Source organism: Pinus tabuliformis, chromosome J, assembly GCF_031772625.1.
Source record: "Pinus tabuliformis cultivar Carrire ecotype Pingquan chromosome J, CPIR1, whole genome shotgun sequence".
NCBI classification, from domain to species: Eukaryota; Viridiplantae; Streptophyta; class Pinopsida; order Pinales; family Pinaceae; genus Pinus; species Pinus tabuliformis.
In genome coordinates this window covers 998,895,850-998,915,854 of record NC_142295.1, presented here as the reverse complement: position 1 = coordinate 998,915,854, position 20,005 = coordinate 998,895,850, and the positions used below count along the sequence as shown (strand labels likewise).

The 20,005-nt window shown below is 37.8% G+C and overlaps 1 protein-coding gene and 1 pseudogene across 1 annotated transcript in view; both read left to right on the top strand.

The window, feature by feature from the left end:
- The window catches only part of LOC149230211 (uncharacterized), a 221,519-nt gene that overhangs the window by 137,411 nt on the left and 64,103 nt on the right, over positions 1 to 20,005 (top strand). The window lies entirely within an intron of this gene.
- Positions 17,505 to 17,783, top strand: LOC149230212 (uncharacterized protein At2g23090 pseudogene; annotated as a pseudogene).

Genomic DNA, 20,005 nt, shown 5'->3' with positions numbered 1-20,005 from the left:
AGAGACAATGACGCTGGAGGAAGATTTCCAGATCCAGCGAGTGCATTGCAGAGAGAGGCCAAAATTTCTCCAAGAAGCTGCACAAAGGCTTCAGAGGGAAGTTCAATTTGCTAAGGAAGGAAGACGTTTTCAGTTCCAGAGGATCGGAGAAGTGTTTTCCCAGTCAGCAACAGGCGGGATGACTAGATTGGCAGTCGATTCAAGTAACACGTGTGGCAGACAACACCAGGTTAATGCAGAGCCTGTGCAACCCAAGTTGGATGGCTAGGCTTTCAGAGCTCAGACAGTGTCGGGATTGCTCGGAGTGAGGGTGATTTCCCTCAAAATATTTTTGCCAGTATTTTCTCTGTAGGATAACCAATATTTGATGTCCAGATTGTACTAAGATAATTTCTCTGTTGCATAACAATAAAAACCCTCAAACCGCTGCACTGATTTTCCTAGGTTGGGGTTTTTTTGGGGACATTTGTCCAAAAATAACTGTGTTAATTTTGATATGTGTGTGCCAACATATTTCTCAGGTTCTAGCGCTTTTATTTTCCGCGAAATTTATTTGTGAAGGTTGTAGTGTGATTTATTCAGAATTTGCAGTAGCAAATAAATTGTTAAATTGATTAAAATTAGAAGAATAATATCGAGTTCCTGCAATAGGATTTCAGTAGACTTGAAATTTTCACATGGTATCAAGGCGTGATTGGTCAGACGAGGAAGCTTAGAAGCGGAGGCAGAAATTCGATGTTTAGAGGGAACAACATGACAAATTTCTGGAGGTTGCGTAGAGCCTAAGCCAAATAGTTCGAATTGTTGGGCAAATCGATTTTTCAGTGCAGATAGGTGAAGAAATTTCAACCCCCACTCCGATTATCAGTTTTCCTTATTACTCCTTGCATTTAGTTTTAAATCCAAGCATGATAAAAATTATAAAATCTGGAAATGACTATTTTTCTGAAAACACAAATTTAGAGATCTCACAACTGCTGAAATCGCAGAAATAAAACACAACAAAATTATGACAGCCACACACAAAAATAACACAGTGATTTTTGGTCAATGTGACCCTGGAAAAACCCCCTACAACTCTTGGGGAAAACCAGTTTGAGAGCTCTTCTTTATTTCTGAAAATGCTTTTACAGAGAAACTAAAATACACAGTAAAAATTCCAGCAACCACAAATTACAACTTACCTCGATTTTTGTGTTTGCACTCTGCCTTGAAAATCGTGCCAATCAGCGAACAACCAAAACTGATTTTTTACAGCAATAAAACAACATTAAATGCTGTACGACTAGCCTCGAAAAACATGCCTAAAACTTGTTGTACGGACTGTACGAACTGTACAAATTTCAGCAGTACAGCTGCCTTGAAATTCATGCCCAAATTTGCCTTGAAATTTGTGCCCTTTTTGCTGTCTCTCTTTCTCGATTTTTGTGCCCTTCTCTTGTTGTACGATTTTGCCTTGGGATGCGTGCCAATAAATGTTGCTGCCTAGATTTGTTGAAATGTCTTCTTGCTGCTCTCCTTCACTTCCTCACTGCTCAGAAATTTTCGACTTGCTCTCTCTTCTCTTTCTTTCAAATTCTCATGAAAGAATGAATTGATTTTTTTCTCTTCTCTTGTCGTTTTATTCTCTAAATGACCTCTTGGGTTACCCTAAGATCTAATGGCTGAGATTCATTTAGATCTAGGGATGTGAATAAATGTGCATTTAATTCTCACTTTCTATTTTTTAACTCACCCATTTAAATAAAGACCCACTTAGCCTTTTATTTCCATAGTCACTTTTTCACTTTCTAATTCTTCATTGACTTTAATAAAGTCACCTTTAAATTAGAATGTAACTTTACAACATATAAAGTCACTTTTAAATTAGAATGTAACTTTACCACTTATAAAGTCACTTTTAAATTAGAATATAACTTTACCACTTATAAAGTCACTTTTAAATTAAATTGACTTTACCACTTATAAAGTCAGTTTAGGAGAAAAGTACAAATAAATTTGGACACTTTTCCCTAGGACAAATTTCAAAGCCTTAGGGAACCACTTGTCCTTTGATACCTAAATTTTAACAATAGACAGAAAAATTTGGCTTGCCAGATTCAATGATTCCAGCAGGCAAAGGGAGCAACAACAACTCAAATTTTCGTTGAGCAAATTCCTTGTTTGGGTGCAGAGGGTTTTGCAGCAGTTGCAGTATCAGAATCAGCGACGAGTGGAAAAGAAATAACACACATAGGGGGAAAATTTCTATGAAGGGATCTCAAGTTTTAGAGATCATTATTTTCCAATTGCAGATTGGCAGTAGTTGTGAGCGGAGTTTCGTCCCTCTAGAGGGGTGTGCGTATAGCAAATCTAGTAGCCGAGCAGAAGGAAAGATGGATATTTTCGACCAGATTTAGAGATGGCCACAATTAGGCTTAGAGATCAGGATAGGTTGGAGGAAGCCTCCAACTATGTCATCTTAAAGGCTCGGATGTCCTTCTTTTTGGATGAATATGGCCTGAAAGCTTATGTGGAGAATGTGGTAGCATTACCCCAGGATGTCGAACAACTCAGGAGTACAGAAAGGAAACGTTGAAGGCGAAGTGGATGATTTTGGATGGAGTCCAAGATCATCTAGTCTCACATGTGGCATACAAAGGTACAACCAAAGAGATGTGGGATGCTCTCTCTAAGCTATTTCAGAGTTATTTCGAGCAGCGAAAGATGTTTCTCCAGGATAAGCTAGGAGCATAAGGATGCAAAAGGGCGAGAGTATAGATGGCTTCCTCACCAAGTTTCAGGAAGTCTGAGATCAACTATCAACAGTTGGGGAAGCACACTAACTGATGCAGGAGCATTCAACCCAAGAGAAAATCATTGTAATTAAGTAGACATAGGGGGTCATGTATTTTTAGGAAGTTGGATTCCTAAGTGATAAATTGATGTAATATTAGGCTTTGAGTGATTAAAATAGGAATCAAATTAGATGTGTGAGATATCTTGTAAATGCTCTCGAACAAGGAGGACATGAGTGGCTAGTAATGACAAAGAGTTAGAAGTCAAATCCAACTCTTAAAGTAGTTCATGATTCAAGGAACAAGAGAGAGATTTTAAGAATTTAATGAGTTAGAAGTGGACATAGAGGATAGAGCACATCTAGGAGTCAGTTCAGAGGATTTAGGAGTCGAACTAAGATTAGTTCAACAGAACTTTTTGGGATAAATGTAAGCCTATGGGCAGAGCTCAAGGGGAGGCCACAATATTGAAGAAAAGGCTTGTGCAAGACAGAGAAGTTTCGAATGTAATCATTTGTTTATATATATATATATATATACAGAGATTTATTCTTGACTATGTCAGTATGCGTGAAATGAGTATTTCATGGATGAATTACTCATGAATTCGTAGGTTCTGTAACAGGGTTGCAGGCAGAGTTCTGAAGGTCGCGCAAAGGAGCAAATGATTCAGAGGAATCATAAAGGGATCTTTGAATCCAAGCGAAGAGACAGAGTGTAGCTCTGGAGAGAAGGAGCGAAGTGAGAATTCGCTGAAGAGTTAAGCTCAGAGAAGTTGAGCAACGGAGGCGGAAGGTGAAACCTTGAAGAAATCCCAAATCATAGAGAAACGCTGAGGAAACAACGTAAATTCTTAGTAAAAAGGAAGAACGGTGAAGTGAGGCTTCAATACACAGGAGCCGTTGGATCGATATGATCAACGGACAGGATCATATCGCGGAGACAGAGGAAATTAATATCGCATTGGCGGGTTTACATATAGGAGTGGTATTTCGGGCGAGCGAGGAGTGGTAAGTGGTATTGAGGGCCGAGCACCCGATTCCAGTCACCATTCAACACGTAGCACAAAGGTGGTGAGGAGAAACCGCTTTATCGGGCAGTTACACCCCTTGCATGTTGTCAACCCGAAACAAATGTAAAGTGTTGGATCTACTAAGTGTAGATCAACAGCGGAAGACCATCAAGCGACCTTTGGAATGGGGAAGGATCTCGACCGTTGGATTGATCACCAGATCAATAGTCAAGATTTAATCGGAGCTATTGGAACAAGGTTGGAACAACCCTTTTAACTATGGCGATAGCAATAGTGATTTAATCGCAACCGTTGGATGGGAAGCCAGATCTACGGTCCTGCTTTAATCGGAGATCGACAGAAAGAAGGAGCGCTTCGGGAATGGTTGGAAGTTGCAGACCCGATGGAGTTATATGGCACAATTAAATGGGTTTGAAGTCTGATATTGTGTTATCGCATATCGGATGCGATGAGGCACATATGTAATGTGACCGCAGAAGAAGCAATATCCCGATTGTGATAAAGTTAATCTCGGAAAGTGTGTAGAGGTCGTACAAGGCGGAAAGGTATGTTTTGGGAGTATTTCCTTTGTAAATGGGTTAAAAGGGAAAATAGCGCCGATGAGAGATTTATGTGTTAAAACCATATGTAACCAAAGTTAAGGAAGGTAAAGGTTATATATGTGGGTTTAAGGGTTAACGAAGGGTTTAGAAAGGTTGTGAAGAGGTTTAAAGTCCCGATAGGAGGATTATAATGAAAAGTTAATAAGAGTCTAAACTAAGGTTTATGTGGGGTGATTAATTTCCGATGGGAAAGGAAAAGGTGGGTGAATGATAGACTTGTGGGTCTATAAGTCATTCCGCATGAGACTATAAAAAGGGGCCTTAACCATTAGAGATGGAAGATTTGACTCCTTTGTGAGTTAAATACCTGGGACAAATGTGTTTATGCATTTTAATGCATACTATGGGTATAAGCGGGGGTAACCCTACATCAGTAACCCACATAGCTTGTACAATTGACATTGAATAGTGTCTTAGATGACTGGCAAGTGTTTGTCCAAAGTATCTTGGGTAGAGAAACATTGCCTAAATGGGACAAGATGTGGTCTGATCTACAGTAGGACTTGAGCGTACTCTAGTAAAAAGTACCATCAGTGGCAATAACAGCAAGGGCGTGGAGGGTGAAAATGTGGCCCTAACATCTAAGGGTCCCAGTTAGGGGCAAGGGGAAAAGGAGAACAAGAAGGACTTGTCAAAGGTCAAGTGCTTCAAATGTGCTGAGTTCGACCACTACAGTATGCAGTGTCCTCTCAGGAGGAAGGACAAGCAGGACCAGGCATCAACTTCCATAGAGATCGATAAGTTGTCCTCTAGACTGGAGGAAGATTTCACAATGTTTGCAGCTATACCTCCCGGAGAGAGGTGGGTTGATGTAGAGCTATATTCCTAGAGCAACGCAAACATGGGCAGGGTCCATTGAGGTGTCCTCCTCAGGGATCGTTACCTTGCTACAGGGGCCCATAGTATTCAGTAGCAGGATGGATAAGTGTCAGTGATGCAGTAGATTCTAGAATGATAGTTGTAGACTAGTAGTAGTTAGGTGCTGAGGAGCGCAGTGCAGTGTTGGCAGCAGTGCATAGTTGTACAATGCAGAGTCAACAACAACGCAAATTCTTCAGTGGACAGTGCAGTAGCTAGTAGCAGTCAGGACTTAGGAGACAAATGCATCATATTAAACACAATTGATTTAGTATTTAGGATGCTTCTCAGTTGTAGTAGTTGCAGTTGCAGCAACAATAGTTGAGAGGAAGTTGTAGTGCAGATGCAGGGGTTGGCAGTAGTATGGCAGTGTCAGCAACAACATAGATGCAACATCAGAGTTGCACAGTGGTTGGTGGGTAGTGACCAGACATCAACAACGTGACATAGTGTGGTACAAAGACATGATGTTGTGGCAGAATGTGCAACACAAGAGAGAACACCTTCCTCGCTAAGAGAGAGTGTTAGTTTCTATAACATCAAACGTGTTCTAGTCTTGAAACTTTGTGGAGAGGCTAAAACACAAGAGTTCTCCATAACCCAAAAATCGTTTTTGGAAATTCCACCTAGAAGTGTCTCAATTAGATTATTAACATGTTTTTAATTATTTCCTAAGTCTAAACTTAGGAAAAGGGGTTAATTAATCATAATTGAGATAATGTGTGAATCATCTAAAAACTCACACGGATCAACAAGGAATTAATCTGTGCCCTTGATTAAGTTTTTTATCTTGACCGTTGGAGGTCCAATAGAGGATTATAAGAAGTAGATGGGTAGACGGAGAATACACTTGTGAGAACCACAAAGAGTTCAATTTCCTTGGAGAGTTCGATTTTCCAAAGAGCCAACAGTGTTGGAAGAGTTCGAGCTTCAGTAGGGAAGCAAAGGCAGAGAGGGGTAAAGATAGTGAAGTCGTAGGAAGATTGCTAGATCCGATGAGTGCATTGTAGAGAGACGCCAGAATTTCTCCAGGAAGTTGCACAAAGGCTTCAAAGGGCAGTTTGATTTGCTGAGAAAGGAAGAGGTTTTCAGTTGCAAAGGCTGGGCAGAGGTTCCAGAGGGTCAGAGAAGCTTTTTCTCAATCAGTAGCAGGCAATATGACTAGATTGGTAGTCGATTCAAGCAACACGTGTGGCAAGCAACATTAGGTTGACGCGGAGCTTGGGTAGGCCAAGTTGGACGACTAGCCTTTCAGAGCTCATACGGTGCCGAGATTGCTCCGAGTGAGGGTAATTTTGTTGGTAATATCGGCATTGATGTCAAGTTAAGTTGATTGATTAATGTTGACATTGTTGATGTCACTAAGCACATTAGTGATAATTTATGTTGAATGGAAAGTGTACATAAATGTTGAATGATGAATATAAAAGGCTGAAAGTGATGTGAAGTGCAAAGGCTATGCTAATCAATGTGAAAGCTAAACATTGAGACAAAAGCTGGAATACATATAATTGTTTGAACAGAAAATGTAGATAATCCAAATCTGATTTGTCTCTTGTAATTATTTCTGAATGAGTTATTAATTCAACTATTTTTTTTTACAAACAATTTTCTGAATTGAAAATGAAAGGACAAGCTTGTGAGTAGTTTTGGAAGTCCAAGAGACTATGTTTCATTTCATATTCCTCCAAAGAATACAAACAACCAAGAGGGCTTGCTTATAAAATAGACAATGTGGAATGAAACAAGGGTTCCTTTTTTATGTATGGAAGTGGTCTGCATCAGAGAAAGAATGAGCAGTAGTAGAAGAGAAGAAGAGTGAAGAGGAGCAGTTCAACAGAAAACTTGACAACAGAATTGGATATGAGGTAACCAACACTTGTGACTTGAGAAATTTCTGTTCTTTTCTATGTTGCAGCTTGAAAAAGAACATGTTGTAGCATGTTGAAGTAAGAGCCTCTTATGGGTTGTAGCCTGCAAAAAACTAGTCGGATTTGTAGCTTCCTTTGAGGTGGGAGCCAATTGTAGGTTGGAGCCTATAAAATAGCTGATGTAAAAAGGACTAGTAGCTTGCCTTCACATCACTTCCAGTTTAAAGTTTGTGGTTTTATCCCTTCGAGGTTTCCACTTATATCTGGTGTCTTCATGTGTTTGATTCTTGCATGTGTGAATGCTTTTAATTCTTGATAAACAAATCAAAAAACCGCTCTCATTGGAATCTGCAAAGGAATACAATAACTATTCAGCACAAGCATAAATCATTAATTGCATAAGAAGAAGATTAAGTTGAGCATAAATAAAGAATTAAATTACTGATTCACCCCCCCTCTCAGTGATTTCCCATCTTAAATATCAATAGGTATTAGAGCCAGTTCTTTCAGTAGCAGTCTAACAATTGGAAGGAGGTCCTAAGTGAGTAAAATGGCTAGTCAAGAATGATGCTCAACAAATAAGACCCCTCTATTTACTAGTACAAACTATGCCTTTTGGAAAGTAGGAATGAGGACATATTTAGTGTCTCTAGGAATAGAAGTCTGGTATGTTGTGTTGATGGGGTATGAAGAACCAAAGGAAACAACTAGTGACAAAGATGTCAAACTGAACTTTATAGCTAATGCAAAAGCTATGAATGCACTTCTGAGTGGTCTATGTGAGTTTGAATTTATCAAAGTAATGCATTATGAGACAATTAGAGATATTTGGGATAAATTAGAAAATATTCATGAAGGAGATAAAAAGGTGAAGATGGCCAAATTACAAGTGTATAGAACTCATTTTGAAACATTAAAAATGAATGAAGATGAAGATATAGCTAATTTTTTTTTTAAGAGTTGCTGAAGTTGTGAATATCATGTTGGGTCTAGGTGAAACAATTAGCGAAAGTGTAATAGTTCAAAAAATTTTGAGGTCATTACATTCTGAATTCAATCCTAAGGTTTCAACTATAGAAGAAACAACAAACATTGATACCTTGAACAGAGAGGCAACTTGTAGAGAGGCAACTTTCAAGGCAGACGAGCCCATAGAAGAAAATGAGTGGTCATGCTCAGGTTCTGATGAAGAAGAAGCAAAATTCGTTAGAAGGTTGAAGAAAGGCACGGGTAAGTATAAAGGAAAACTTCCATTTAAGTGTTTTAATTGTGGAAGAGTGGGACACTATGCATCAAAATGCCCTTTTAAGAAAGAGGAAAATCAATTTAAAGGGAAAGAGAAGAACAAGTCTAACAAAATGCAGAAAGAGAGACAATTCAAAAAGAAAATTTTCTATGCTCAAGAAGATAGCAGTGGATCTGAAAGCTCTAACGAATCCTCTAGTGAAGATGGAACAAGTGAATTTATACTAATGGCCTTGGAAGAACTTGAAAAGGATTGTCAGGAATATGAAGAAGAAGAGGAAGGTGAGGTAGACCTTGAGGGGGAATTAATCAGTGCCCTAGATGAAATAGAAAGGCTTAAACTAAAGAATAGAAAGCAGAAAGAGATCCTATTAAAATATGTAAAGGAAGAATCAAATTCAGAAGACATTATCAAGTTGAAAGTTGAACTTGAAGAAGCAAAGAAGGTGGAAGACATTTTACTGCAATAGATAAAAGAGAAAAACCAGGAGTGTGAAAAATTGGAGGAAGAGGTGGTATGTCTAAAGAAAAAACTAGAGAAAGCTCAGACTGAACTAAACATAAATATTCAATAGATAAAAGGATCTGAAAAACTGGATGTGATATTGAATTCTCAAAGGTCTCCACTCATAAAGACATGGTTAGGTTATGAAGGAGAATCCAGTAAATCTAAGGCAGAGGATAAAAGGACAATCACCTTTGTAAAAGCTGCTAGGAGAGAGGATGACAACTCACATCAATTTAAGAATAAAAAATTGAGCAACATTTCAACATCAAGTGAACAACTGCAAAGGGACATTGTCAGTGTAGTACATAAAGCAAAAGAAATGGACAATCAATACACAACCTATCAGAAACCTCACTTCTTGAGAAGACAGGGTTATCAAATGTTCAGTTGGTTAGATTCGCAAACAACATCTACTATCAGGTACAGATATTTGTTTTATGGATATTGTTATCACTGTAAAAGTTTTGGACATAAAGCCATAAATTGTAAAGCTTACGTCTGAAGAATTGATTTTGGAAATTTTAAGATGAGAAAGAATCGATTCACGAATATTAAAACAAATATGAATCTAGACAAAAATGCATTTGCTCCACTCCTTGATATCACTAAATGTTTCTATTGTCACAACTTTGGGCACAAGGCATATGAATGTAAGCTTAAAGACAATAGATTAACATCTCAGAATATGTATAAAACAATTGGATGCATGCAATGGAGAAGGTAGAAGAAAAGAAACTTGACAAGTGTGACTTAGTTTTGTACGCTCAAGATCAAAATAATAAATGGTATGTGGATAGTGGCTGCTCTAGACATATGACAGGAGATAAAAACAAGTTTGTTTCCCTTAATGAAAATAAAACTGGAAATGTCACATTCGGTAATGATGAAACAGGTAGAATTAGAGGAAAGGGTACAGTTTGTCTGAACAACGAAAGAGGAAAGGCTCAAGATGTACTATTTGTAGACGGTCTAAAACATAACTTGTTGAGTGTAAGTCAGATGTGTGACAAAGGCTGTGATGTTATTTTTAGAGCTCAAGATTGTGAAATCAGGTCAACATCTACAGGGAAGGTTCTGGCTAAAGGAGTTTGAACTGAGAATAATGTATATATCTTGAAAGAAGAGAATGAGGAATGCTACATCAACAAACAAGATGAATCCTGGCTATGGCATATGAGATTGGGGCATCAAAACTTTGATCACATCATCAAACTCAACAAGAAGAAAGCAATCAGAGATCTACTTTGTTGAGTGTAAGTCAGATGTGTGGTTGCTCTAGACATATGACAGGAGATAAAAGCAAGTTTGTTTCCCTGAATGAAAATAAAACTGGAAATGTCACATTTGGTAATGATGAAACAGGTAGAATTAGAGGAAAGGGTACAGTTTGTCTGAACAACGAAAGAGGAAAGGCTCAAGATGTACTGTTTGTAGACGGTCTCAAACATAACTTGTTGAGTGTAAGTCAAATGTGTGACAAAGGCTGTGATGTTATTTTTAGAGCTCAAGCTTGTGAAATTAGGGCAACATCTACAGGGAAGGTTCTGGCTGAAGGAGTTCGCACTGAGAATAATGTATTTATCTTGAAAGAAGAGAATGAGGAATGCTACATCAGGAAACAAGATGAATCCTGGCTATGGCATATGAGATTGGGGCATCAAAACTTTGATCACATCATCAAACTCAGCAAGAAGCGGTGCATACAACAATACATATTCTCAAAAAGGCACATCTTAGACAAAATTGTGATAAGACACCTTATGAACTGTGGCACAGGAAACCAACAACAATCAAACATTTTAAAGTGTTCGGAAGTAAATGTTATATCAAAAATAATGATGAAAAGTTGGGAAAGTTTGATGCTCGATCTGATGAAGGAATATTCTTGGGATATTCGTCAAAAAGTAAGGGATACAGGTGTTATAATAAAAGACTGCATAAGATTGTGGAATGCATAGATGTAAAGGTTGATGAAGAGCTACCCAATAAGAACAAGAACACATGTTTTATCAATCCTCCAAACCATCATCATCATATAAGGAGAATGAAATACAAGATGAAGAATTAGAAGATACTAAGACTCATCCAAAAGGACCTTCAAGATACACTTAAAAGAATCACCTTGAAAATCAAATTATTGGAAATAAAAGTGAAGGAGTACAAACAAGTAGGAAACTAGCAGAAAAGTTTGAGCAAGTTCATATAGTCATGTTGTCATAGATAGAGCCAGAGAGCTTTGAGGAGGCAAGTAAAGACAAAAGTTGGATAGATGCTATGAATGAGGAATTAGACCAAATTGAGAAAAACGAGACTTGGTAACTAACACCAAGACCTATCGGAAAGAATATCATTGGCACAAAATGGGTATTCAAAAATAAAATGCATGAATAGGGTCAAGTTGCTAGAAACAAAGCCAGAATTATGTGTAAGGGCTACTCACAAATAGAAGGACTTGATTATGAAGAGACCTTTGCACCAGTTGCGAGATTGGAGGCAATCAGGATGTTTTTGGCCTTTGCATGCTACAATGATTTCAAGGTGTATCAAATGGACATGAAATCTGCTTTCCTAAATGGTGATCTTGAGGAAGAAGTCTATATGGAACAACCTAAAGGTTTCTCATTGACAGATAAGCCTAATTATGTTTGCAGGTTAAAGAAAGCACTATATGGTCTTAAACAAGCACCACAAGTGTGGTACTCTAGACTGGACAAGTACCTTAAAAAATAGGGGTTCAAGAGAGGAGGAGCTGATAGTAATCTATACATTAAGGTAGATGGAGATGAATTGCTGATTATAGTTGTATACATGGATGATATTATGTTTGGCAGCAATAAGCATCATCTAGTAGAATGGTTTGTTGAAGAGATGAAGACCGAGTTCGAAATGTCTATGATTGGAGAACTTACCTTCTACCTAGGGCTCTAGATCCTACAAAACCCTGGAGGCATATTCATTTCTCAAGAGAAATATCTAAGAGATATGTTGAAAAGATTTCAAATGGAAGATTGTAAACTTGTCTCAACCCCCATGACTACGGGATGTAAGCTATGTGCAGATGATGAGTCACCTAATGTGGATCAAAAGCAATATAAATCTATTATAGGAAGTTTGTTATACCTAATGGCTTCTCGACTAGATATAATGTTGGCAGTCAGATTAGTAGCAAGGTATCAATCAACACCCAAACAAAGTCATTTGTTAGCAGCAAAAAGAATATTCAGGTACTTGAAGGGGACTATAGGCTATGGTCTATGGTATCCGAAAGGTAAGGATTTTACTTTGATAGCATACACAGACACAGATTGGGCGAGCTGTGTGGATGACAGAAAAAGTACAAGCGGTGGTGCATTCTATCTAGGAGAATCATTGGTGGCATGGCTAAGCAAAAAAAAAACATTAGTGTCTCTATCTACTGCAGAAGCTGAGTACATAACAACTGCAACATGTTGCACTCAAGTATTATCGATGAAACAAACACTACAAGGCATGAAGGTAAATTTTAATGAACCTATAACTATCAAGTGTGACAATACAGGCGCAATAAGCATTTCAAAAAATCTTGTGCTCCATTCAAAGATATACCTATAATGTATCACTTTCTTAGAGAACAAGTGGTTGAGCGAACAATGAAGATGGAGTACATACCCACAAGGGAACAAATAGTAGACATATTTACAAAACCCCTTGCTAAAGAACCATTTGAATATCTGAGAAACAAGCTAGGGATAGTACCTACAGACTCTCTTCACTAATGTGCCTTTCAAAAGAAGAACCTACAAGACTGCAAAGTATATGAAATCGAGCACGATCTAAGGGGGAGATTATAGGAACAAGGAGTAATGAAGAGGAACACAAAGCTTATGATCATGACAAGAATTTGGAGGAAAGAACAAAAGCATCATCAAAGTGGGAAATCAAGTCACGTTCTCTAGGAGCTATCAACATCAATCAGGTTCACCATTCAAAAGTCCACTTTTCAATGAATTTTTTTTCCCTTGTATATATCCAATGCATAAACATGTAAATAAATTTCTACAAGTAAACACAATACTAGTACTGCTAAGACAATTGCATATCTATTTAGATCATATTGAAAGTTAAGCATAAACTATTGTATAATTGCATCATCATTTTTTCTAAAAAATTCTTCATTATCTGAATGCATCAATGTACATTATGATGATCCCAATTAAACATCTAGTGTATAAAATCCTGAGAGCCATCCAAGATATTCTCATCAAGCAGAGAAGCAGACACTATATATGTTTATGTTTGGTTTAGAGATGCATTCACCATGAAACGTCATGTGATCTACATCAGAACCTAGTCATTGGCAATCTCCATGTGAAGTCTTCTATTCCAACAACTAATCAAATTTTGTGCCAGTTTCACTGCATCACTAGGATTTCTTTAAATCCTTCAACACTGTCATTGTGATCACTACTATGAATGCTCGAAGAAGAAAAATGAGTTTATCAACAAAAGATGAAAGTTTAGAGAAATTGCAGCGAAATAATTTTCCATCCCAAAAGGAAAATTTGGAAATCATCCTGGCTCATCAATCTCATTTCAAGCAGCCACAGACAGTTGAAGAAAATGAGACTTTGCAATGTGAAATACCCTAGGAGAAAATTCTTTCAAATTAACACATTGAAGAACTCAATGCGGAAGTCAGTATTCAAACTTACTATATTGCAGAATAAACCAAAAAAATTATGAAAATGACTCTACAATTGAAGGCCATGAGTGATTGAAACACTATGCCTCATTCAATTGCAACACTTCAACTTCATTGTTATTGCCGTAAGAAGTTAGATAATATTCAGGCTACTTGATCAAAATGAATCTATGGAGGAGTTTTTTGTTCAAAAAGCATCATCTGAGTTGAGGCATTGAGATGCAATTTTTAGTCATTCAACTCCAAGAGAATTCAAAAAACAATAAAATGTTGAATAGGAGACTGCCAGTACATGCCATTGAAAAAGGCATCACTAAGCATTGATCATCCTCCTGCTCTAAAATCATTAAAAGAAAAATGGGGGAGGGAGAAATACAATAAGGAAGATCAAAAAAAAAAGTATAAAGAAGAAAATTGGCATCCATCAAAGAGAACCAAGCGCTCAAAATGATTCCTATATATCATGATAATATACCAACAGTAAGAAGGATAGAAACACAAGGACAAAGAAGAGTAACGGTTAATTGCAATTATGAAGGTCAAATTTTGACTGGAGCAGAGATGTCAGGGACAGAAAGACAAGACCATACTTAGTATTGACAACTAGCAAATTGAAGCAGCGTTAAAATTCCCTGAGATATCATGAAATCTCCTGAGGCAGTGGAATAATTATGTGCAGGAAGCTAATAATGAACAATGAAATAATTATTTGCAGCGCTCATATATTCCATGACAACATTTTTTATTGGAGAAGTTAATGACACACACAACGTTGGTTGTTGAGAGTTTTTATGCCCTAATCTGAACAATATTGGAATAAAAGGAAATATTAATGAGTTGAGATATCACTTTGAAACATTAAAAGAATTAAAAGTTGAGTTGAACATTAGAAGATCGGGTTGCGTTGAAGTTTAATAGGTTGAAGGAATGCGTTATTTTAATGTGCTTAATGTATTTAATACATTGAAAGTGTTGAGATATTAAAATTGCTTTGGAGTATTAATGCAAGACTAGACACTGTCATCGAATAAATGCGAGTATATTATTCTCAAGAAATCGATTTAGGGTTTTGAGCCCTAACCACTCAATCGTCTTCCAACTCTCAACACATTGTTTCCTTGGCCAGAGAAATGCTTGGAATTCCAGAATTATTATGGCGCAGAAGAATTTATCATGGCGGGGTCTATAAATCCAACATAATCAGACTTCATGCTATATTGGATAATATTTTCAGACTCATAGTTTGCAGAGGCATTGAAGAATAGAGTACAAGGTGTTTGTTAAACCTGTTCATTCTTCAGTGAGGTTCAAAGAGTGATTTCCTAAAGACTGCGCCTGTTGAATAAAGGAGGTCGAAGATAGCCAACATTCCAGAGGTTCCAACCAACAAAGAATTCAATTCATCCTGTGTAGAGCGTACCCCTTGCATGCGTAATGGGAACATCGACAACGTTGGGTATCTTATTTGCTTGATGTGATGTAACAGGTCGTTCTAGAAAGAAGTGAGAGAAAATTCATGTTTTAGGGTTTTATGCCCTAATATATGGAGCACTAGTTGCATGGTTGACCTCTTGGAGGGTGTTGAGTGTGTTAATCTAGGTTGTCATTGATGTCAATATGGCACTAGCTGAGATGGAAAATATTGTTGAGATGCTTGGTTCCAAATGATGATGTCATAACTCTTGTTTCATAAGAATGTCATCAATTAATATTTCAAGTCACTAATGAAGAAGTCTTAAGAAGTGCCAAGTGCCACGTATTTAGAAGCCCTTGATGACATATGGAGGACTACATTTGATGATGTCATATTCTTAATGAATGACCGCAATTGATGATGGCACTTGATGAGGTCTTGATAACATGGTTGGAGATCATTTGATGGTTGGAAGATTATTTTGGAGTTATCCTAATGACGCTGCACTATGACTGCACTAGTATATCATGACATTGTTCATGCATCATGCTACATGGATGTTGCGCTCCTACATAATGACTCTATGATCCTATGATGATGTTGATAACAATGAAGAAGCCAAAGAATGAAGAAGCCATGCTGTCCCAAACATTCTATGCTGTCCCAAAATTTTTATCCATAAAATTTAAGGACAGTCACAAAGAAAAAATATTTTGGACACCTTGGAGGCATCCTTTGAAAATGGATCCTAGACCATCTTAAAGAGGATTTTTTCCTTTCTAACAAGCCTTATTTGGCCCGAAACTCCCAATAGTTTGTGAGATATTGAATTTTTAAGTTAAGGAAATTATTCCTAGCAGTGAGCCGACCTACACTCAGTCATACAAGTCGGCTTCACTTCAAATAGACGTGTCCCTTCAATTATAAACGAAATCTCTATAAATAGACGTCTAAACACTTCATTTTGATCAGCAATTCAGGTAAGAATTCAGAGATACGAAGTACAAGAGAAGACAAAAGGCTGAGGAGAACAAGGAGACTATTGTTTAGGACTAAAATAAGGATAATTTTGTTTGGGAATAAAATCTTGGTCGAAGCTGCCGTAGTTGCTGTGGTTGAAGCTGCCATAGTTGCTGTGTTCAAAGCTGTCGTAGTTGCCGTGGTTGAAGCTGCCGTAGTTGCTGTGGTCGAAGTTGCCGTGGTCGAAGTTGCCGTGGTTGAAGCTGCCGTAGTTGTCGTGGTCAATGCTGCCGTAGTTGCTATGGTTGAAGCTGCCGTGGTTGAAGCTGCTGTAGTTGCCGTGGTCGAAGCTGCCGTAGTTGCCGTGGTTGAAGCTCCCATAGTTGTCGTGGTCGAAGTGTTGATTTATTGGGATTGGACAAATAGAGCTTGTTGAAGTCTTCTCTTGAGAATAGAATAAGGCAGAGTTGGGGAACTTTGTGAAGCAGCATATTGAATATTTGTGGAGATCATTGTAGGCCATGATGCATTGAAGCTATTATGAGGTGACCTTGAAGAAGTTTTGTTTGGGTAACATAAAGAGCAGTGGTAACACCTTCATGTGAAGAATAAGGTTGTCATTGATGATGTGACGTGGAGACTAAGTGAAGGCGTAGCTGAAGATTGATAGGGCTTGTTGAAGAAAACATTAGGAGCTGTGAAGTATAACCAAACATACCTTGACAAAGTGAAGCTGTAGGGTTCGAGCCCTTGGGGTTGGTGCCTCAAAAAGTCCAAGTTGGTGCTTGGCAAATATAGGATTGGTGTCCTTGGAGTTGGTGCTCCTAAATTCAAGGTTGGTGCCTTGGATAAGATAGGGTTGGAGCCCTAGAGGATCGGAGTCCTCAAGAAACCAGGTCAGAGCCTGAACCACATATAAGGTTGGAGCCCTTGAGGTTGGTGCCTCAAAATTGACAAGGTTGGAGCCTTGGAAGTCCAAGTCGGTGCTTGGAAAATATAGGTTGGAGCCTGGGAGATTGAAGATCGGTGTCTTCATTTAGGGTTGGAGCCCTACATATACTGTACTTGATTTATTGAAGAAATTAATAAAAGCATTTATTCTTATTGTTCATTTTGTGTTCTAAATATAATTGATCTAATTGGTAAAAGTAACAGTTGAAAAGAAACACTGATTCACCCCCCTCTCAGTATTTCCAACAGAGCGTAGGTGCTGTTGGCTTGTTTTAGAATTACATTGGTCGCTTGGATAACAAAACAGCCTGTTCGATTGTTTTAATGTCATGGATTATTAAACGTTGATCTGTTTTAGAGTTTAACGTTGACCAGAGATCTAATATAATGAACGTTGATTCTTTAACTTCGTTATGTTTTATTATTTGCTTGGTGGATGTGCGACATTTACACAGGTCCGTTTAGGCAAGGATTACAAAAGAAATACCTCTTTCAGAATTCACCTTGTGATCCATGTGTTGTGCATTATTGTATGCATTGGTGTGCACCCTGTCAAGAACATCGAGAAATGCAAGCTCTGAAAATATCAGGTGTGTGAGGGGACGACAGGTGAAGCTGGAGGTCACGTGAATGGGGGGTGGCAATGGCCAGAAAGCCAAGATGGCCCGAGAGAGAAATCTGGAAAAGATGAAGTGCACTAGAGGTAGTCAACTTGAAACAAACAGGAAAGCGATGACCATTCAGTGCAAGGTCTGTATGCAGACATTCATTTGTACTACAACAAAAGTGAAGTGCAGGGAGCATGCGGAAGCAAAGCATCCTAAAGCAGACATTTATCAATGCTTTCCTCATCTCAAGAAATAATGAATCTCTTGTCATCTGGTTTTACTACATGTACCTAATATATTTTGTAGACGGGTAAATGTATGTGCCTTAAGTTTATGTAATCTACGAATTCGTGTTACTCTCTTGTAAATAAACTATTAAGCGTGTTGCTTAATGAAAAATATTTGGAACTATATTTTATTGTTGAATGTCGCAAGTGGTGTTTAAAAAAAAATGGCTGCCATGGGTGAAATCATGGCATATTGCGTTGGGAGGTGACGCAGGAGACAAAGACATTTCAAGTGGGGAGATGGACATACGAGACATATCAAGGCCCTGAAGTGCATGTAGTCTGCAAATTTCTTGGCTTAGGTGGCTTTGCAGGAGATTCTATTTGCATATGTATCCCAGTGCATCCTGCAGAACATGATGGCTAGACAAACCATCATAGAGTATGTTATCCTGCATATACGAAGTTCACATTACATTCACAGTATCGGAAATAACGTATTGCATTTTGTACCTACGGAGTTATGAATTTATGAATTGTAGCTCTCCCAGTCCAGGTTACGTCTCTTGGTTTTTGTTGTGACTGAGGCTTCACAAATGTATCAAATTGTATTTTATATAAAATGAGCTTTAAATTAGTAAGGACACAATGTGAAAGGATAGACAATGCATTCCTTCTTGAGTAGAAGATAGATCTGGAGTTTTCTCATTAATTGGCCAAACTTTGTGACTGTCTCAGATAACTTGACATACTAATAAGGTTTGGATCAAGGTACAAGTTGTTTTTTGATTTTTTTTTTTCTCAAGCCTATGTGATTGACAATAATCTGTCTTACAAGTATCTTGGCATGATTGAGGCGTTAGATTGGTAGTGTGACATGCTTGCATCATAATCAGCAGTATTGAAGTAGGTTGGGAAACATTACAGATCTGACAAAGGGATTCCAAGTTTGAATATAATTGCATTGGTCTTATCTTCTGTCATACTCTTGGATCATTGTTCTGTTGAAGAAGTGTGCTTTGGTACAAAGACTTCTACAAAAGAAAAAAAAAAAAAACACCATTGCTCAACTTCATTGACACGTTGATTAGCAACAAATTGTAGAGACATCATGAAAGGAGTGCATATTAACTATGCTGATATCTTTTTTTTTTTTCAAATAGTGCTCAATATAATACATTTTCTCGTGCATACCATATTTTTCTTATAAAGTGTTCTCTCAACAATATTCTTTCACAATGTTCTCACAACAATGTGTTGCAGCGTTGGTATTGAGCGTCTTTGAAGCAACATTTATATATCATACATGCTACAAGACATCTATAACCCCTTGCCATTGATGTCAAAGGGGAGGTAAGCAGAGGTTATGGGCAACAATGAGAAATATCTTTCAGGACAAAAGGAGGAGGACAAATGAGTTGAGTTGCCATCAATGCCAAAGGGGGAGATTGTTGGCAATATTGGCATTGATGTCAAGTTAAGTTGATTGATTAATGTTGATAAATGTTGTTGATGTCACTAAGCACATTAGTGATAATTTATGTTGAATGGAAAATGTACATAAATGTTGAATGATGAATATAAAAGGCTGAAAGTGATGTGAAGTGCAAAGGCTATGCTAATCAATGTGAAAGCTAAACATTGAGACAAAAGCTGGAATACATATATTTGTTTGAACAGAAAATGTAGATAATCCAAATCTAATTTGTCTCTTGTAATTATTTCTAAATGCACTGTTAATTTTGAGTAGTTTTGGAAGTCCAAGAGACAATGTTTCATTTCATATTCCTCCAAAGAATACAAACAAACAAGAGGGCTTGCTTCTAAAATAGACCATGTGGAATGAAACGAGGGTTCTTTTTTTTATGTATGGAAGTGGTCCGCATCAGAGAGAGAATGAGCAGTAGAAGAAGAGAAGAAGAGTGAAGAGGAGGAGCAGTTCAACAAAAAAATTGACAGTAGAATTGGATATGAGGTAACAAGCACTTGTGACCTGAGAAATTTATGTTCTTTTCTATGTTGCAGCTTGAAAAAAAACATGTTGTAGGATGTTGAGGTAGGAGCCTCCTGTGGGTTGTAGCCTGCATAAAACTAGTGGGAGTTGTAGCTTCCTTTGACGTAGGAGCCTCTTGTAGGTTGGAGCCTACAAAAAATCTGATGTAAAAAGGAGTAGCAACTTGCCTTCACATCACTTTCAGCCTAAAGTTCGTGGTTTTCTCCCTTCGGGGTTTCCACTTATATCTGGTGTCTTCATGTGTTTGATTCTTGCA